Here is a 21,050-nt window from a genome sequence, read left to right as displayed (position 1 = left end):
GCCCGTCTCGGTAGCGGAAGGAAAAAAGCGACTCTTCCCAGCCGGACAGACTAGGCACCATCGGTGACGCAGCGGTGGCGCTGTGTTTTATCGGTAACGCAGACCGGCGTGTAGCGGTGTTACGCTGGGACGGATGATAACAAGGCCGAGGCTGCGCGAAAATATCAGCAGAGTGTGTCGCCAAATCTGACCCCCCCCCCCCCCCCCCCACCCCGCGGGGTGCAGAGCCGTCAGGGTTTGTAAAAATATGTGCAGCGTACCCGACGTCTATAGCGTATAGTGACAGAAGCAGGCTGCGATGTCGGGGGGCGTGGACGGAAGCCTGTGGGTGCACTGGTATTTCCTGGCTCGGCGGAATCTATGGAGCTTGGCTTCAGCCGGTCGATACAGACGCGGACGTCGTTCCCGTTAACGCGCAGGGTGAAAGTTTCATCGTCGCGACGGAGAAGTGGGTAGGGTTTCCTGCAAGGTGGCTGGAAAGGCCTGCGGACGGTGTTGTCGCGGAGAAAAGTGCGCGTGCACGCTGCGAGATCATTGACGACGATAGGGGCAGCCTTACAGTGGTGAGCTGCAGGTAACGGGTGGAGGGCAGCGATGGTGCGTCGGAGCCAGGCGACAAAATCGGTGGGATCTGACGTCGTGGTAGTGGATGGTGGTGCAGCAAGAAATTCACCTGGGAGACGGAGTGGTTCCCCGTAGACGAGCTCTGCTGGTGCAGCCTGAATGTCCGCCTTGAAGGTTGAGGCAAGACCCAGGGCGGCCGCTGGGATAGCTTCGAGCCAGGTTGAGTCCGTGGGCACATGATGGCTGCTTTGAACTGTCGCTGGAAACGCTCGATCACCCCTTTGGCTCAGGGGCGGTAGCTGTTGGTCCTCAAGTGCTGGAACCCGATGGTCAGCCCGAGGAGCCTGAGAAGGTGTGATTAGAACTGTGTGATCGGTCGCTGGTGACGCAGCGAGGGGGCCTGAAGCGAGCAATCCAGCCAGCGCAGAAGGCCGAGGCGACGTTTTCCGCGGTGGATTTCTCGATGGGCCAATGCTTCAGGCCATCGTGTATACCGATCACTGGCGGTGAGGCAGTAGCGATAGGCTCTAGCAGGGGGAAATGGCCCTATTATATCACGGTGGTCATGTTGAAACCGACGGGAGGGCTGGGCGAATGCTCCGAACGGTGAAGTGACATGCCTGCTGAATTTAGCGCGCTGTCATTGAATGCAAGAGCGCGCCCAGGTGTGGCAATCCGGCTGCATGGAGGGCTAGACATAGCGGTCGGCCACAAGGCGTGTAGAAGCACGCATGCCGGGATGGCTGAAATTAGGCAGCTGGTTGAGGAGGCCATGGCGGTAGGAATGGGACACGTAAAGCCTGCTTCGTACTGTTTACATGGTGCAGTAGATAGTCGTTGTCGATCCAGGTATGGGGACTTTTCGCAGGTGTAGTGACGACCCGCCCTTAAGAATTTCCTGCAGTTCGACATCCGTAGCCTAAGCCTTGGTGAGGACGTAAGCTGTTATTTGCAAAAAGCTGATAGCTGCCACACGTGAAAGCGCGTCGGAGACCACGGTGTCCTTTCCGCTGACATGTTGGATGTCGGTGGTGCATCGTGTTTTACAAAGACGTGCGCATTATGTTCAACTCTGCATTACTGCGCATGCCCACTAACGATCGAATCTACGAACATGCCCTCGAAAGCTATCTTAAACGTGTTCCCTCTCCTACCCACAACGTATAAATAGTTGAGCAAATAATGCAGCGGTGTTCTGTGTTGACTGACACTTGGCGCGATCGTATTCTTTGCGTGAACGGCACGAATACGATCAGAAGTATGCCGCCCCTCGTGATGGAATTCTTAAAGCCTCCTGAACCGTTACGCCTGAGTGGCGACATTGCCAAACAATGGAAGCTTTTTAGGCAAAAATTCGAGCTTTTCCTAGCAGCCTCAGTGCCAATAGACAAGCCTCTGGATGATAGCACGAAGACAGTCCTACTGCTCAGTTTGGGAGGTGAAGATGTGTTGGAAATCTTCAACAACTTCACATTCACTGAAGACGCCGAAAGAATGGACTATGCGACCGTCATCAAGAAATTCGATGAATACTGCGAAGCGCAGCAGAATACATGAGCGGCACCTATTTCGACGACGAGTCCACGCAGAATGTGAGCCCTTTGAACCATTCGCAAGGACCAGAGGCACCTGGCGAAATCATGCAACTTCGGCGTAATGGAAAATTCAATGATCCGTCACCAAATTGTATTTGGAACGAGCGACGACAAAGTGCGCCAAAAGCTGCTAAGGGACAAGAAATTGACACTGGCGAAAGCTGAGCAGGTGTGCAAGTCCGCCGAGTTGTCAGATGCAAAAATCAACGGCAAGTTGACCGTATACAAGGCCAAAGCAAAGTGTTGCATCCTTAGTATTTAAATACAGTAGGTGTGGTCGGGAGCACGGCTTGAGGAATTGTCCGGCGTTTGGACGCCCCTGTAGACGATACGGAGGCAAGAACCATTTTGCTGTGCAATGCAAAAGCAACAGGCAAATGGCAGAAATCAATGCTGACGAAGACTTCACGATTCTCGACGTATCGGTAGATACTGTCGAAAGCCATCGTGACTGGGTAGCAGAAGCACTAGTCGGCAGCATGCACATCAACTTGAAAGTGGACACCTGTGCACAAGCGAACCTTCTGCCTTATGGTATGTACCACGCATTACAGCCCGCTGCACACATAAGAGAAAGTAATGTAGTACTACGCTCCTATAGGGGAGGAATCATCAAGCACTTCGGGGTAGCCAGATTGAAAGTCACAGTCGGCAAGACGGCGATGGAAGTTGACTTCTTCCTTGTAAAGAAGGGGCGTGCGATTATTGGTCTCGAAGCAAGCGAGCGCCTGGGGCTCTTCGTCAGGTCGGTTGATGCAATGACGACAAAGGGAACTACAGAGTTCATGCAGGAATACAGCGACGTCATCACCGGCACCGGATGCCTTCAGCGGCTGCACAAATTGGTGTTGCGACAAGACGCCGTACCGACGATCCAGATGGCTAGACGAGTACCCCTGGCGCTGCTGAAACCACTGTGGGCTGAACTCGACCGGATGCTCAAGGCAGGCATCATTGCCAAGGTGGAAGAGCCAAGAGACTGGGTAAGTCCGTTAGTTATCTTCTAGAAGAAGGATGGTCAGCTACGTATGTGCATGGATCCTAGGAAAATTATTGAAGGTCTCAAGCGGGAGCACTTACAGATGCCTCGTCGCGATGATATAGAAGCCGAGCTTGCGGAAGCACGATCTTTTTCACGACTAGACGCCAAATCTGGATTTCATCTAATACCGTTACATTAAGAAACATCCAAAATCTGCACGTTTTCGACCCCGTTTGGGCGTTATCTTTTCCTCGGGCTTCCTTTCGGCATAGCGTCAGCATCTGAAGTATTTCAAAGGTACATGAACGAGATCTTTGACGGAATTTCTGGCGTATGTGTGTAAGTCGACGACATCCTAGTATGGGGCTCTTCAAGAAAAGAGCACGACGAAAGGCTACGAGCTGTCCTTCAGTCCACGCGTAAGGCTAGATTAACATTCAATGCTTCAAAATGTGAAATTAGCGTGCCAGAAATTTCTTTCCCTGGTGATGGTATTTCTGAAAACTGCATACGGCCAAGCCCTGATTCCATGGAATCAGTTCTACATCTACCACCACCAAGGGACAAGAAAGGAGTTCATAGAATGCTAGGTGTCGTCAACTATTTCGCTAAGTTTGTACCGGCCCTCGCAGAAAAAGCTAAGTTACTCCGAGACCTGATGAGAAAAGACAGTGTTTTCGATTGGACAGATAACCATGCCATAAAATGGAACCATATCTGTACAACTTTACGCAGGCAGCCAATTCTGGCTATCTTCGACCCGATGCGTGACACTAAAATAGCTTCGGATGCATCGTAAAATGACATCGGCTCAGCATTGCTACAGCGTTACGGGGACGCTTGCAAACCTGTTGCGGATGCTTCGCGAGTACTGACCGATACCCAAAAACGATATTCACAGATTGAGAAGGAGGCGTTGGCTGTGGTATACGGATGTGAAAAATTTCACCATTTTGTGTATGGACGCACGGTCATCCTCGAAACAGACAACCACCCCCTGATCAATATTTCGCAAAAGGCAATTGCTGACATGCCACCGAGCCTAGCGCTTCTTTCTACGTTTACTAAAATACAATTTCGCTCTGCACTTTGTTCCAGGAAAGCAGTTCGTGTTGCCAGACCTGCTGTCGCATGCCTCTGTAGGAAAACCGCAAAAGGATGAAGCAGTACACATCGAGATTCACGCCGTAGGTGTTGTATCGTCACTTGTAAGCGACGCCACATTAGAGCGCCTATCAGAAGAAACGCGAACTGACAGCTAGTTGCATAGTGTAGTCATGTGCCTTCAGAAGAACCAACTTGTGCAGGGACGGCTTAAGCATTTCGAACGTGTACTGTCAGCCATAAGTGGGGTGCTACTAAAAGGGTGCAAGGTCGTTGCGCCAACCAGCCTGCGCAAAGAAATGTTAAGAAGAATCTATGAAGGCCACATGGGACTAAATAACTAGAAAGAACGTGCCCGTCGTTTGGTTTTCTGGCCCGGTATGAACACTCATGTCGAAAATCTGATTAAAAATGCTCAGTATGCCAGAAGCACGCTTACAAGCAACACAGCGAACCCCTTCTTATCCGCCCAGTACCTGCGCATGCCTGACGTAGGACTGGTGCTGGCATCTTCCAGTACGCTGGGAAATCGTATCTTTGTGCGTATGATGCGTTGTCTAAATTTCCCGAGGTTGAGCAGTTGCAGGACACGTCAGGAGTAGGTGTGATTGATAAACAAAGCGCAATATTTGCTAGACACGGCATACCACAAGAAGTGTGCACTGACAACGGACCGCAATTCTCCAGCCGCGAATGTCTGCTCTTTTCAGAAATATACGACTTCCAGCAGGTCACTTCAAGTCCGCGGTTTCCACGCTCAAGTGGCTTGGCCCAGAAAGGGGTTCTGGTGGTTAAAAGAATCCTTAAAAAGACAGCCGAAGGGAGAGACGACTTCTGGCTCGGATTGCTCAGTTACAGATCATGTCCCCTGGAAGACGGCAGATCACCGGGTGAACTGCTATTTGGTCGACGGCTTCAAACGCCATTGCCGGATTTTGCTGAAGTACCCAGCAGGTCTGTCCGGAAGCATCGGCAGAGGGAACAGCCGAGACGATCCCTGGCTCCTTTACGGAAAGGACAAGTCATGCGAGTGCGCGGAGACCGATGGGATACCAAAGCCAGAGTGATGCGAGCGGAGCAACCAAGGTCCTACCGAGTAGAGACAGAAGACGGAAAAATGCTGCGTCGGAACCAGCGGCACCTTTTTGCGACAGCCGAACCTTTCAGCATGGAGTCATCCACCGGAGATTCCACGGACGATGAAAGCGACAACGACGGCATTGTAAATTAACAGACGTCGTCAAACGGAGGTGCACCAGCGATATCAAATGAGACAAGTCCGCTCATGAGGAGATCAACACGGCAAAGAAGACGACCACAACACCTCCAATACGGCAGCAATTTGAAGCAATGTTCGTAACCCCTCGCAATGCCTTTCGATAAAATTTTCACTTTCGTGTTTGTACTGAAAAGAGGATGCATCGTGTTTTATAAAAACATGCACATCATGTTGAACTCGGCATTACTGCGCATGACCACTAACGATCGAATCAACGAACATGCCCTCGAAAGCTTGAACGTGTTCCCTCTCCTGCCCATAACGTATAAATAGTTGAGCAAACAAAGCAACGGCGTTCTGTGTTGACTGACGCTTGGCGCGATCGTATTCTTTGCGTGAACGGCACGAAATGTGGTAAACTGGGCAACGAACTAGAGCTCGTTCTGCTGGACCAGCGTTGCTTTGTCGCGGCGTTGACAGAAGGCGTACGACAGAGGATTATGGTCGATGTAGAAAGTGCAGTGCTGTGCTTCGAGAATGTGGCGAAAGTGTTGAACTGCTTCGTATATCTGCAGAAGTTCTGTAGTAAGCTGGTGAACTCGATGTGGAGAGGTGTGGAAGTGGCCGCAGAAGGGGTCGCTTTCCTTGCTGAGAGTTTCTTGAAGAACGCCAAGGGTGCCAGGTGTTGTCTACTTGTTGCATAAGGGCGGCGCCGACAGCGAAGCTATATGTGTCCGTGAGGAATCCCAAGGGTGCGTCTGGCACGGGATGAGAAGGAAGGGTGGTGGGGCAGAGAGCAGCTTTGCTTTCTTCGAAAAGTTGCATTACAGACGGTGTCCACTTGACTGGTTGCTTTCCTCATAGAGCATCTAAAGCGTCATGGAGGGGTGCCGGGTAATCGGCTGCGTGTGTTAAGAAACGCCTGTAAATGTTCAGTATGCCGATGGAACTGCGAAAGTCCTTAGCGGTGGTGGATTGAGGGTAATTTTGCAGGTCTGAGATGTGTTGAGGCAAAGGTCGGTTTCTCTCTGATGAAACTTTATGGCCGAGGAATTCGACTACAGAATTTCCGAGCGTGCTTTTTGGGACACTCACAAGTAGGCCGTGGTCATGGAGGCGTTGGAAAAGTAGACGAAGGTTTCTGTGGTGTTCGTCGGCGTTACGCGGAAAGACCAATATGTCGTCAAGATGGACGAAGCAGAAGTCGAGGCCGCGGACGAATTCATCAATGAAGCATTGAAAGGCTTGTCCAGCTTTCCTCAGACCAAAGCTCATCAAAGGAAACTCGAACAAGCCGAAAGGTGTAATGATTGCAGTTTTCGGGACGTCGTCCGGATTGGCGGGTACCTATGTGTAGGCCTTCAGAAAGTCTAGCACGAAGAAAACGTGGCAGCCATAAATGAGATGGGCGAAGTCTTGTATGTGGTGAACGGGTGATCTGTCCGGAGTGGTGCAGGAATTGAGGGACCATTAGACCCCACAGGGCCGCCAGCCTTCGGTCTTCGGCACAAGGGGAAGTGGAGAGGCCCATGGGGCGTTGGAGCGGCAGGCGATTCCTTGATGGAGCATGTCTGTAAACTCTGTTTTGGCTTTGCGCATGCGATCCGGGGCAAGGCGACGGGCACGGAAGAAAACTGGGTGGCCTGGGGTGGTCTGGATGTAGCGCACACTGGTGTGCTGCACATGATGTGGCAACCCGCTAGGGCACGTCAAACCGGGAAATTTGGCGAAAATGGCGTGGTACAGTGAATGATTTGCAACACCGAGTACTTGGATGCCTGGCTGGTGGGTAGTTGTTCGCAATCCTGGTGAAGAATGTCCTGTTGTGGCGTCATTGAGACGGTCGTGGCAGCAGTCCGGAAGGAGGTTGGAGCAGTGTGCCATAAAGTCTGAGCGAATGATTGCCTCGATGATGCATGCAATGACAAAATTACAATGAAGGCCGCGGCGTAGGTTTTTAAGCTGGACGTGCAGGCGAAGCGAGCCGTAAGTCCTAATTGTGGACCGGTTTGCTGCGCTGAGCTCGAAAGAGGTACAAGGATGGGTACCTTGAAGATGGGCTCGCGGGTAGCAGCAAATGTCGGAACCGCTGTCGACATGGAACCGCTGCTTTTTAATTTGGTCGGTGGCGAAGATGCGACGGCCTCCACATTTGCAGCTCCCAGCCGTGTCTACGAGCTGCTGTTGGCGTTTCCCTTATGTCCAGTGGAGCAAGGTGTTCGACATTGTCGTGCTCTGTCCCCGAAGCGTCGATAGTAGTATCGCCGGTTGTCACCACCAGGCCGCTGCGACAGGGTGGTGTTACGGTCACGGCTTTGCAAGTGGCGCATGGGCAAGCGTTGATCCAGGCATCGTTGAATGGAGCTGAGCTGTCGATTGATATCGTCGATATGGCGCGCAAGCTCTGTGGTGTTCAGAGGTGCGGCGACAGCCTGGACGGTGGGTGACAACTACGGCAACGAGACCTCGATGACGCGATCAGCGATCCCGGAAAGTGGTTCGAGAGGTAGTGTAAGCTGAGCCTGATAAATTTCCTGGACATGCTGTGGAAGTCGTTGAAGCCAAAGTGCTCGCAGTAAGGAATCCTGGACTTGAGTGTTGCCTGCGAGAGCACGCATGTGGTGGAGGAGCTGCGAAAGATTGCGCTCGGCAAGTTTTGCGGACTGAAGTTGTCGCACCTTCTTGTCTTCCGAGAGTGACAGGCAGCGCATGATTACAGTCTTGAGATCTTCGCAAAGGTTGGCCGTTGCTGATTTGGCAAGGATATCCCGGACCTCATTGGCGTAGTGGGCATCGAGGTGGGCGACGACATAATCGTAGCGGGTCGGGTCTTGCGTGATGTGCTCAAGGGAGAACTGGGCCTCGAGGTGGGCGAACCATACCTCGGTTGAGTCGTCCAAAAACGTCGAAAGTTTGACAGCGACACGCCAGACGCCATGCGGCGCAGTGAGCGCAATGCCGTCTGCCGAAGTTCTGACGTGCTCGGTGCAGCCGGCAGGATGCTGCTGCATGGCATGATTGAGTTGGGCGTGCCCTTCCTGAAGCTGTTGCTCTTGCTTCTGGATCACCACCTGCTCCGTGTAAAACTGTCTCTAGAAAAGCTCCAGACGTCATTTAAGGGCGTCTTGCTCGTCCATAGAGATGCGTTATTGTTCATTGTCCGTGTCACTAAATGTGGGATGTCGGGTCTGCTGAAGGAATGCCAACATAAAAAAGTAACAACTTTCTATTAGATTATCGGTGGCAGCGGAGGAGCATACCAATGCTACGCCCGTATTGGTAGCGTTAAGAAAACGACACTTCCCAGAAGGACAGCCTGTTTTTGTAGCCACCATCGGTGACGCATACCTCGGATGATGGAGCAGCGGCGCAGTTTTTATCGGTAACGCAGTCCAGCGTGTTGCCGTGTTACTCTGGGCCGGATGATAACAAGGCGGAGGCTGCGTGGCCATATGTGCAGAGTGTATCGCCATAGGCTAGGCTGTGTACATGGGCGGCATACATTATGAAATCGTACATTTTTTCATATGACACCACACTACGCCAACACAAGCGCCGCCGCCGTCACCGCACTTCCCATACATCTGCCGCAACGACTGGTGCAACCATGCCGGCACCACAGACGTGCGTGGCGTTATAACCACAGTACAGGTCACGTACACACGCATCGTCGCCACGCTCTTCCCCCTGGTATTATTCGTCAAATGGCAGTTAAGCAAATAAGGCGCATGAAGGCGAACTTGCGACCCAACGTGCACTCTCTCATACAAGGTGACCCAATTACCATGCACCAAGATTCAAGATATGCAGATGCCACGTACCTGGACAGAACCAAAGAAATGTCTGCCTTCGAAGCATTGGCCCGACGTCGGACAACTCCACTCCTGCGCCTGGAGCACTGGCGAACTCCTTCCTCCGCGTTGGCTTGTTGTACCACGTCGCCACCGGCCTAGCGGCCGTGCGTTCTGGAGATGGAAAATAGAGATGCTTAGACGTACTACAAGCCTTTTATACTCACACAACAAAATCACAAAAAAAAAACGAAAATTAAGAATAGTCGATAAACTTGTACATATGTAAAAAAAATATTTTGAGATAGTGTGAGCAAATCCAAACAAAGCTAACAATTCGTTGTAGCGTTCTTTTGGCTGACCACGTTAATTCTAGTCCTGACTAGTCACAGTAGTCTGAGCAGCTTGGCTTCTGTGGCTGCGTCGCTGCACGAAGGGAATGTTCTTGCCTTCTGTTGCTGGCTTTTGTTTCCTCAGAGTCCGGGCTTGGTAGCGTCTCGTCCAAGGTCGGCACTCCAGACAATCCTGTAAATGTCGTTGCGTGAGAATCAGACGGACAATCCGCCTTTCTCAGATGCCTGTGTCCCGGTCGTCATCGAAGATGTGGCAGCGAGTTCTAGTAGATTACGCCTCACGACGCTTACGGCCGCCACCAATGTCCAGTGCCTTGTTCACGTGACGACGAGGCGCACCGGGGACTGTCTTACGTCGCATTGTTTGTCTGCCTTCAAAGGAGGATTGGTGCTGGTCTTCCAGGAACTACCGTGGGGGGTTTCTCTCAAACGTCATCGAAGTCCAAGTCCACACCTAGGAATGCCAGCATTACGGCCTCCGGAACCGAACAGCTGCTGCTCGAGTAGCCAGTATGGTGCTGGCGATACAACCTTCATCACGCAAACCACGCAGACCATATCAGCTCAGCTCTGCTTCTCTCTAGATCACGGCTGGGGTCATGCGCCTCCTGCCTCCGGAACTTTCTCCGCATGCACTGGTGTCGTTTCGAACGCTTTCCTCTCGCCGTCGTGGTCGTCGTTTCGTGCCGCATGTCGCTCACGTATCACATGGGCCTCCTTTTCGATAGTTTTTTTCTTCAAAGAACGGCTTTCTGCCGGCACACTTTTTAGCGAAATTAACCCTTCTGCTGTTACTTGCGTATTCATCTTTGTGTCGGACTGGTTCACTTCACTCCCGCATACTGTGGCGCACATTTATCATTACACATGTATTCTTCCCGTTGTTCATGAGTTCATTGTCCCGAACAGATTACATGTGTAAGCTTGCTTATTTCGAGTTATACTCATGGCACTTGGCCCTCCAACTGCCCTGCTGGCAAAGTCCCCCCCCCCCCCAACCGTTTTCTCTCGTTTTGGTGTATTCTCTGCGGAAACAGTATTACCGCAAACTTACGCTCTACCCCATTACTCTGCAATTGGTCTGATTAGCTCTACTCGAGTATTCTGAGGGGTGGTGACCCTTTTCACTTGGAATTGTCTTCCAAGAAAATACGTGAAATTTCCGTACTCTCCATAAAAGGGCGAGCTATTATTTGCGTACAGTTCAGTACTTCTGTATTACTGGGTCTTACACTAGCTCAAAACACAGGATATATTTGGCATGTGTCACCGATCTCGGAGGCGCACGGATATTACGACAGATAGAGTTGGGAGACGCCATAGAAATTCTCACTATAATACCTAGAGGGAAATCTGGCGTATGGGCACTTCTTAAGGGGCACCGTGCCGTTGTAGAACTGACGGTATATGTGTATGCGAGGCTCGTGTTGGCTGGCTTCATCTAGAACGTAGATATGGCTACACAAGTAACACTTTCTTAAAGTAAAATCTTCATAAAATGTTTCCATTCACGCATATTACACCTTTACTCACTTACAATGCATGGCCAAGCGAACAAAGGCAAGAACACACGACAAACTGTTTCAAAGCGAGCGCAAATCTTGTCGTCTGCTCTCCAACTTTAGCGGCCCGCGTATACTTTTTACGCATCATATAATTGTACATGCAATAACAAGTTCTCATAGGTAAACAAAACATATCTTTCTGCAATTATCAAGCTTAAACAGCTTTCTACGTGCTGTTTTAGTAGAAAGTGAGTCATTGTGAAAGTCGAAACGGTGCTGGCCAGGCGCGTCTTCAAGGTGTCCTGGCTCTCGGAGAACGATGCCAATCCGAAGTCACAATCTACCGGGATTCCCATGCATACCAAAGCGTAGCAGCGCCAGATTTCCCCTAGGTGGTATAGTGCGAAAAGCAGAGCAGCGAAGCAAGGAGATTTTATTTTTGCTTCAAAGTGTTGTTTTCACTGGCTTTACTTAACGAAAAATAACAAAAAACATAGACGTTTCGCCACCTATGCGGGTGGCATGGACTGTGGTGCCAGCTACATTGGCGAGACGGGGCGGCGACGACGCACTCGACTCAAAGAACATTTAAGAGATGCTACAAAAGCCACCCATGCCACACGCGCCAAGACTGAATTGGTTGATCATTGTTTATCAAAGGGACACATGTTCGATTTTGACAATGTAACCACGCTAGCACGGGAACACCGATGGGGCCCAAGAAAATTTGTAGAATCATGGTTCATCCGTCGTAATCAATCTTCATGTAATTCTAACCGTGGCCCCCTGCCGGATGTTTACGGCAGTTTCATAGATAAATAGGATGTATTTCTCATTTGTTGCCATTTGTGTACTGACGATGCCACCCGCATAGGTGGCGAAACGTCTATGTTTTTTGTTATTTTTCGTTAAGTAAAGCCAGTGAAAACAACACTTTGAAGCATGAGTTCCCCTGGCTTTTGGAATATTTTCTCACGAGATTTTATTTACACTTAAAACTCAGAAACTGAAAACTCAATTAACTCAAACTAAAGCTCGATGAAGGAATGGTAACACTTATGTCTCCGACCTAATAATTCCTAAACATGTCTTTATCCCCGTCTACGTTAATCCATTGCGTTTTCTATGCAAAAGTCAGGTAACGCTAGCCTATGGCTGCCACGCTGCTGGAAAGAACCATTCTTATGCACTTTTGTCGTTGCACGTACCTTCCGAGTCCGATGGGTGTCGGACCTTCATCATAGTCGGTTTTCTCGCACCAACTCTGTAAATGGAGCTGCCTTGGTGTTGGTCAGTCAACTCATCCGTCTGTGATTATGGGAACTGAACCCTGTTCGAGGAGCCTCGCTAGAACGTCGCCGAGATCGCCAGCCACACCCTGGGCCGCTAGTGTCACGGACTTTACCGAACCACCTTGGCTCCCGTCACCAGTGCGATGCTGACGCTACGACCTTCTTGGCCAGAGCCGCGTCGATAATGCAAGCTCAGCGCCGCTTATCTCTCGATCACAGTGCGGGTCACGCACCTCAAGGGCTCATGCCGTTCGGACCGATACTTGCACATGGTCCTCTTCCTCTTTTCTGTGCCCCATGCCTCCTAAATCTGAGAAGAGTAGCTTTTCTTTCTCTTTCCTCCTGCAATATTGTTTCGCATTTATGGAGATAAAAGTACCGGCGGGTGTGCTAAGTCTTTCTTTAACAACATTTCAAACACTCGCTCAAGACCTTCGCTCTACTTCACTACATTACTTGCCCCTTTTCCTGTTAATTGTATCAATAGCCCAGCTATTTCAGCATACTGCGGGATAAATTCTATAGGCCCTGTCAGCCCTAAAAATTATTGCACTCGTTTATTTATCCAAGGCCTACGGACCAGATTGCATTTCATCTAGGATATACTCGATGGGTTCCACTTCAACTCTCTTTACTCCCTTGGTCTTCTTATCGGTATAAATCTTCGCCTACTCCTCGACACCTTCCTCGGCAATCGAAATGCAAACTGTAGGTCTCTCTTCCTTACATGGTTCCTTGGCCGCCGTCTTTTGGTGTACGGGTGCATCTGTAAAGAATTCGGTTCATGGCTTATTTAACAGGCCCAGGTGTTGACTCGGTTACAGAAATGAACAAATTCAGCTGAAACTTGAGACACACAAGGACAGACTTTATTAAACAGAACTCAAAGCAGTGGCAAACAACGCTATGACGTTCAGTCTACAAACTCCCTACATATTTCCATGAAGGAAATCACTGAATGGAACTGCAACCAGTGGGCATGCAAGAAATCGCACCAGGTCAAAACATAAACTTGAGGCTTAACGTAGCCCTGGCAAACGCACAGAGTTAACTGAGGAGTCCGAGTTCATCTCATCAAAACTGTGGAAAGAAAAAGTTCAGCGGTTGTTTCTTTATCGTCATTACAAGTCCAGACTGCGAAGGCAGCACAGTGAATCTCGCAGACGCTCGAGAACAGCAGAGCTGTGCAGCTGTTTGGTCGTAGAAACGCCACGCCATCTGCAAAACACCGGGAGAGGCGCCACAAGTCGTCGGGAAACCACAATGCATCTGAGTTGAGGCCTCTGCAAGTCCAATTCCAGAATTCCGGCAAACCCGTGCCCCCGCAGCCCAGCAGCCTTTCTCGAATGGTCCGTGCTTGCATCGCGCCCGGTAGACACCAGGCCATCGGGGAAACTTCGATGCGGCTAGGTGAAGGCCTTTTACGCTGGGGTCCTTGTGGCCCCATGAGCCTAATCCTCCGCACCCGAGGCCGTCTTCCGCCAAATCCCATCTGCCTACGTGTCTCTTTTGTTCTCCTCCTCCTCTTCTTCTCGACTCTAGTCACCCATGGACTTATTTTATTGAATAGTTATTTTCTGTTTTGTTTTCGCTTTTCCTGCAGCTCTGCGCACTCGCGCCAAAGCAGCATGACACGTCGTCTCCGTCGTCTTGCTCGCGCACAACGCTCACGCAGCGCCGTGAATTCGCAACTGCTCGATAATCTACACGTGGAAAATTAGCGCACATCATGGTATAAGGTTCCATTCCGACAGTTTTTTATGCAGAAAAAACATGGTAGATGTGCCCATGACACGCTTAAGAGGATCAAAATCCATAATATATATAGTGAACCATTACTGGAACGCTCACAATAGTTCCGAGTACTATTTTAACTAACGATAGACACAATTCACCACACCTAGCGACACAGCACACTTCAGGATTACACCCTGTAAAGCGAAACTTAAGCGATTAAAGCACGCACTCATTATGGCTCACCAAACAACTGCCGCGCCTGAAGTGTACGACAGCCACATAACCATTATTAAATGGCGCATGCAGTCCATAAACTTTTTTCATAAGCGGCTTGATTAGGCATACTTTAATGACTTTCAGGGATTCCCGTCTGCGTACAACATACGGTAGCCCTGTGGCCTTTGTATCTGTTACTCTAGTGCGGCAAACTGCAGTCGCATTGTTGCCCCGTTGCTGAGCCCCAGAATCGAATGATTTGCTATAGCACCCCTGAGAATGACCATGAGTTTTAAGGAAAGGAATGTCATTATCCACGAGTTTCCCAATAAACAGAACTTATTCTGGGCCATCCCTGGCCCCAAGAACGTGCCTGACTACGCTCATACAACTTTCAAATACCGTAATGCCATCTTTCTGTGGTTCGGCTTTTTACATACAATGCCCAATGGTAGCCGTCAGGCCTAATGTGCAATGTCATTGTAAAAACACAAGTAGTCCACCCTCGATAACTCAGTATTGTTTTTCGCAGTGAAGAAACTGCCCCTCCGAGCTCTTTTAGACAATTCAGCATCAGTTGCAGCAACAACGGCATTTATTCGGGTGGCAGTGGACTTGTCCCCAGTGCATGGTCTCAGTATGGTCAAGGAAGAGCACATTTTGCGCTCTCCCCTTGCAAAAAAAATTGTTGAAAGGTTATTGAAATATCATTGTTCAACATGAACAAATGACCTTGAAAGATCATTGGGGATTGTTGAAACATTATTGAGGAAATTGTTGACAGGTGTTGATAATTGGCCCGCGACATTTTGTCGAAACATCATTGTGGCCTCTCAATTTGAAAGATCATTGGCATATCGTTGAAACTATGGTATATTTTAATGTTGAAAGCCATTGAAGCATTGTTGAAGATGTGTTGTTTGTCAATGTTGAAAGCCCATTAAGATATTGTTAAAATGTGTTGTTTGTCAATGTTCAAAGCCCATTGAAGCATTGTTGAAGCTCAAAATTGAAAGCCCATTGAGGTATTATTGAAATCTGTTGTTTGCAATGTTGAAAGCCCATGAAGCATTGTTGAAGATGTGTCAAGTCTCAAAATTTAAAGCCCATTGAACTATTGCTGAAATGCGTTGTTCGTCAATATTGAAAGTCCATGGAAGAATTGTTGCAGATCTGTTGAACATCAACACTAAAATTATGTTGAAAGCCCTTTATGCCCCACTGGGTATTTAGCAGTTTAAACCTGCACTTTCCTTAAAATACTGCTGAGCTATGTTGCATATAATTACCTTTGATGTCACGTGCGTATGTTTGCTGTGAGAGGATAGGGATAAAATTTAAATGCAGGCATTTTGTATCGGAGGCCTCTGTCACCCTGGGCTCAAAAGCATGCTCATAGATTGCCTGTAAGAAACCATATCTTAAAGCTGCTAGCAGTACTGTTATGCCACCTTTTTCAATTGTCAGAGTGAATTGTCCTCCACAAAATCAAGAGTGCTGAACTTATGCAGACAAAAACCATTTTGCTAGGTGAACTGTTTATTTGTAACCAAACATCTGTGTAAATGTACAACCATTTGTAGTTTGAGAATATCAGAACCTTCTTAAAAACTAAAAGTACAAACTTCCTGCAGCTTGACACCATAACAAAATTGAATACAGAAGATGTAGTCTGTGTGGCCCTCAAGTAAAACACATTTCCCAAAAGAAATAAATTTATAAATATAAATACCTAAATAAATAAATGTACAAGCAGACTGACATGACTAAATAAGAACACTCAAAAAAGGTACTTGCTTTCTGTATTAGGTAGCCAGTGGTACTATAACCATGGCACAATTTGCTTGAGCCCACAGTACTCAACTGAGACCTAATATGCAGGGAGGTTATCTTTAAGTTTCATGGAATTTATTAAAGACTGGCTGTTGCAGCTAACATAATTTTAGATACAGAGTGCCGAACATTACTTGCATGAGAAATCAAGACACCATAGTCAGCTGATTAACAAAAACTCAGTTCCCAATAAATGTTTTTACGTATTGTAACCGGTAAATTTACAAGGTGTATGCACTTAGAATGAATTTCCAGAATGACACCAGTAACGAGACACATGCCATCAAACTGGCTGTAGAAATGCACTGCCGTAGCACTTAATTTTTTTAACAAAATGCACTGTTATGCATTGAAGCATGAAAGTAACCGGAATGCCCATGTATTTCTCTCACATTTATGGAAAAATCTCGGAACTGGCGTCATTGGCTCACTGGGCTACAATTTGCAAACTGAAATATGTGCCGTGATGTTATAAGTTAATTAATAAATTTAAAGAATCAGTTTAATGTCTCCATTTCTTGTGCTAGTAATGTACACCTCTGAATAATCCAGCTCAAGAACAGGAATTATGCTACCTGGCACAGACAACTTAAAAAAAAACTGTAAAACTGAAAAAGGATCACTGTACAATTCTTATTTGTTGGTTGAATGGTGTGTCACAATTTCAGTAAACCTTACGTACTTTTGAAACATGGCAATCACAATAAGTGATGCTTATGGGAGCAGTTTATTATGCTGCATTGCTCTTGCGTGATCCAGTTGTGTTTTCTGCCATGATAACGTTCCTGCGCAGGTCATTACATATCAAGTGACTTATTGATATTAACTGCTTCAGACTCTTATATGAAAAAGAAACAGGTATTAGTGATGCGCTGGAATACAACAAAGTTACTCCTTGTGTGAGTTCCGTTTCAATTTTATTCACTGCCACAAATAATAACGAAAGAATTCACAAAAAAGATATGGTTTCATGCAAACATGAAAGGCACATCATTGCCATTACCGGAGATGTTTTGTTGCATTTTAAATTTAAGCGGACTTATACCTATTAATTTTTACTCATGTATTTCAGATAGCTATAAACCATGCTTACAAAGTTATGTAAAATGCAGTTTTTACTGAACTCTGACAATGGCACAGATGCACTTGCAGGTGTGCGATTCCATGCCGAATCGACCAGCGTTTTTTTGACAGCACACATATAGCTGACACATTGCCATATGCTTGCTAGAGTTCAAAATCCGTTACCCACTTTTATTTATTTTTGCCAGATATTTTGTAGCATTTTGGTGACAGTTTAGTTTTCCTGCTCAGCTGAGCTAGAGGACATCAATCAAATTCTTTTTCAAATGCACATTGTATTGATTGAGGCCTTCAAATGGTGTGCGTGGAAATACGGTAAAGTGACGCAACTGCCAAAATAGCCAATTTTTCAAATATTTGAATACTTCAAGTGCTTTTGGCACCGGCAAAAGTAAGTCGAATTGCAATCCGAAAAATTCACAGGACAGAAATTAAAAACAGAATGGTAGCCCAGGTGACATAGTAAAGCACAAAAATATTTGAAGCTCTGAAGGTTCAGCTGATCGCCTTTAAAAAAAATTCTAATCTTTTGCAAGAAGCTTCACGTTCAAGGAAAAAACAGCTTTGGTAGTTGGCCAAAAAATGTGATACATTATTGAATAGCTCTACGTGTCTGCTATGCATGTGTGAAGTTAAAGAAGGCATTATTTTTAAATGCGAGAAATTATTTTTTGAAATTTTGTCAGCACCGACTTTTCTCGGATGTGCGCACAGCTTGGCGGCCGGGATTGCAGACGACAAAGCTGGCTTCGTCTGCAACACAGATGACAGAGAAGCGGTGTTAGGGTCTGCATTTTATTTGCAAGGGACACATGCTCTAACGCAACGAGGCTTGTGTTTGGTGTGGGCCAGGTAATCCATACAGCCATTGCACATAAAATATCAATACGAGGTCTGTTAGAAAAGTATCCGACCTTTGGCTGAAGAAAAAAAAACTGGCATAACTGGAGCGTTGGAAACCTAATCACCTTCAAAGTAGTCTCCTTGGGACTCCAGCCACTTCTCCCAGCGGTGCTGCCATTGTCAGAAGCATTCCGAGAAGGCCTCTTTCCGAATGAAGTTTAGCTCAGCTGTCGTTGCAGCCATGTCATCTTTTGTCTGAAATCGTGCTCTTTTCAATGGCCTCTTGATTTTGGGAAACAGCCAGAAGTCGCGGGCGGCCATATCAGGAAAGTAAGGAGCCTGTCGAACTGCAAGTGCAAGAAATGCATTGTCATGATGGATGCGCCAATTTCCTGTTGACAACTTCGGTATCTTGTGCCAAACAGCATCACATAGGCCATGGAGGACATCCCTGTAGTAGTCTTTAGTGGTTGTTTGACCCTGTGGTGCGCACCCGTGGTGTACCACACTGCGGGAGTCAAAGAAAGCGGTCAGCAACTTTGACATTGCTGCGCACGTAGCGGTCTTTGGTTGGTGACGTGGAATGCTTCCACTGTAACAACAGGGATTTGGTTTCCGGGTCGTAAACATACACCCAAGACTTGTCACCAGTGATTATGGTGTTTATAAAGTTGGGGTCACTGTTTGTAAAATCCAGAATGTCTGTGAGACTTCAACACGAAGCTGCTTTAGCTCCATCGTGAGCAGCTTGGGAACGAATTTCGGCGCAACTCTCTTCATAGCCAAATCTTCGGTGATAATGGAATGTGGATAAAATGTGCTGATGCCCACCTTTTCTGCAATTTCTTGGATAGTCACACGACGGTCCCGCATCACCACGGGGTTCACTTCAGCAATGACCTGGTCATTTCGGCATGTTGATGGCCGACTGGAGCGTGGCTTGCTCTCCACCGATGTGTGGCCATACTTAAACTGGTTGTATCACTCCTTGATCTGTGTGCTGCTCATAGCATAGTTACTCAAAGCAGTCTGAATCTTCCGAAGGGTTTCCACTTGGCTGTCGCCCAGTTTCTGGCAAAATTTGATGCAGTAGCACTGCTCCAGTCGCTCCGGCATTTTCCTTGCAATAAAAAACCGAGAGCACTGTGTACTATGTCATTCAAACGCTGCGTCCCAGCAATTCTCGCTATTGGCAGGCGGGAAAAAATTCGTGCATGTGTACGAAGGTTCAAGGGCGGCTGATGAAAATGCGCTTGTTTCATATTCATCAGGTGTTCGCAAAAAAGGTCAAATACTGTTCTAACAGACCTCGTACGTATTAAATACGTGAGGGAATCCTGCAGTGCTAAAAGATATGTTTCATGCTGTTTACAGAAAGCAATATCAGCCATTATGTAGACAGCAAATCCATCAAGAGCACTGGTATTGTTCATACAAAGCATTTTAAAGGGCATGTCACATTGCTATGCAACATAGAGGGAGCAGGACACTTTGTGCCCTGCTCCCTGGAGCCCAATGATGATCCAAGTAGAAAACACCTTCATAATTAAGACTGAAACCTACATGAGTATGAACAAATTCTTGTGATGTTGTTTGCTACCACTGTTTCAGAGCCGGAACATGCTCATCTATAAAAGTCGTATGCGCCATGTTCAGTCTGATGTGGTCAGACACCATTGGCGACCACTTTTTGCGTTCATGTTAAAAAAATACGAGTTGAGACTGCAGTTGCAGCGCTTCACGTCACCTGCCTTCATGATGATAAAAAAGGCAGTCAGTTTGTTGAGTAGTTTTTGTGGCTAATTATATTAACAATCTTTCCTTGCTAGATGACATGGCTTCATATATTTATGCTATATTTATGCTGTATGTGTGATCCACAAATGAACATTATAAAAAATAATTTATCGCACTCAAAGAATAATACCTTTTTGTTACTTGTCACATGCATAGCAGACATGTAGGGCTGTGTAATGATGGGTGACATATACTTTTGTGCCAACCACCAAAGCTAATTTGTTTACCTTCAACATGAAGCTTTTTGCAAAAAATTTGAACTTTACAGTTTTTTTAGCTGATCAACTGAACCTCCAAGGCTTGAAATATTTTGCTGCTATCCCAAGTCAACCCGTCTGACTTTATATTTCTTTTGTTCCTTCTGCATTTCCCTACATTAGAAGAAAATTCAAACTTTGCAAATTTTGGCAGTCACACCACTTCAGTCTCTTGACATGAACACCATCTGAATATCTGGATCATACAATTTCCCTTTCCAAAGAAACGTGTATCAGTGCCTTCTAGCTTAGCTGGGCAAGAAAAATAAATTTTTGCCAAAATTCATAAAAACATGTTTGCGAAGGAAAATAAATGGGGAGCAAGAGTTCGGAGCTTCAACTATATCTGTGATGGTAAAAAAAAACGCTGGTTGGTTACCCTGGAATTACTCAAGTGTAGTATGAAAGCAAATTTTCTTATTGTATCTACTCAAAATCATGCAAACTTGAAACGGTTGGCCATAATGGAACAGTTGACAAAATTGGGTGGTTTGGCATGAAATGACTTAAGATACTTAAAAAATATATTAATAAGGAAACACAATCCTTACTGGAACCATATCAAAAACTAACATAAAAATGTAGTGAACTATAACAAAACACAGCAGTTGTGTTCTGGATTGAGCAATTCAATGTGGGCTTCTCAGGAGACTAGCATAATTAACATGAATAAAATTAACATAAAAATGTCAATGCATAGAAAGGCACAACATTTGTATGCTCATTTGAGAAATCCAAATTGTGCCCTTCAGAAGACTAACATAAAACATAAAAATGACGAGAGTTACAAAAGCACAACACTTGTGTTTTGGTTTGAGCTGGCCAACTTGGGCTCTTCAGAGGCTATTGGTCCCATACCAGAAGCGAGGCCAGAGTTCT

This window comes from Dermacentor andersoni, unplaced genomic scaffold, assembly GCF_023375885.2.
Source record: "Dermacentor andersoni unplaced genomic scaffold, qqDerAnde1_hic_scaffold ctg00000039.1, whole genome shotgun sequence".
NCBI lineage: Eukaryota > Metazoa > Arthropoda > Arachnida > Ixodida > Ixodidae > Dermacentor > Dermacentor andersoni.
Note: the sequence above shows the minus strand (reverse complement) of the source record.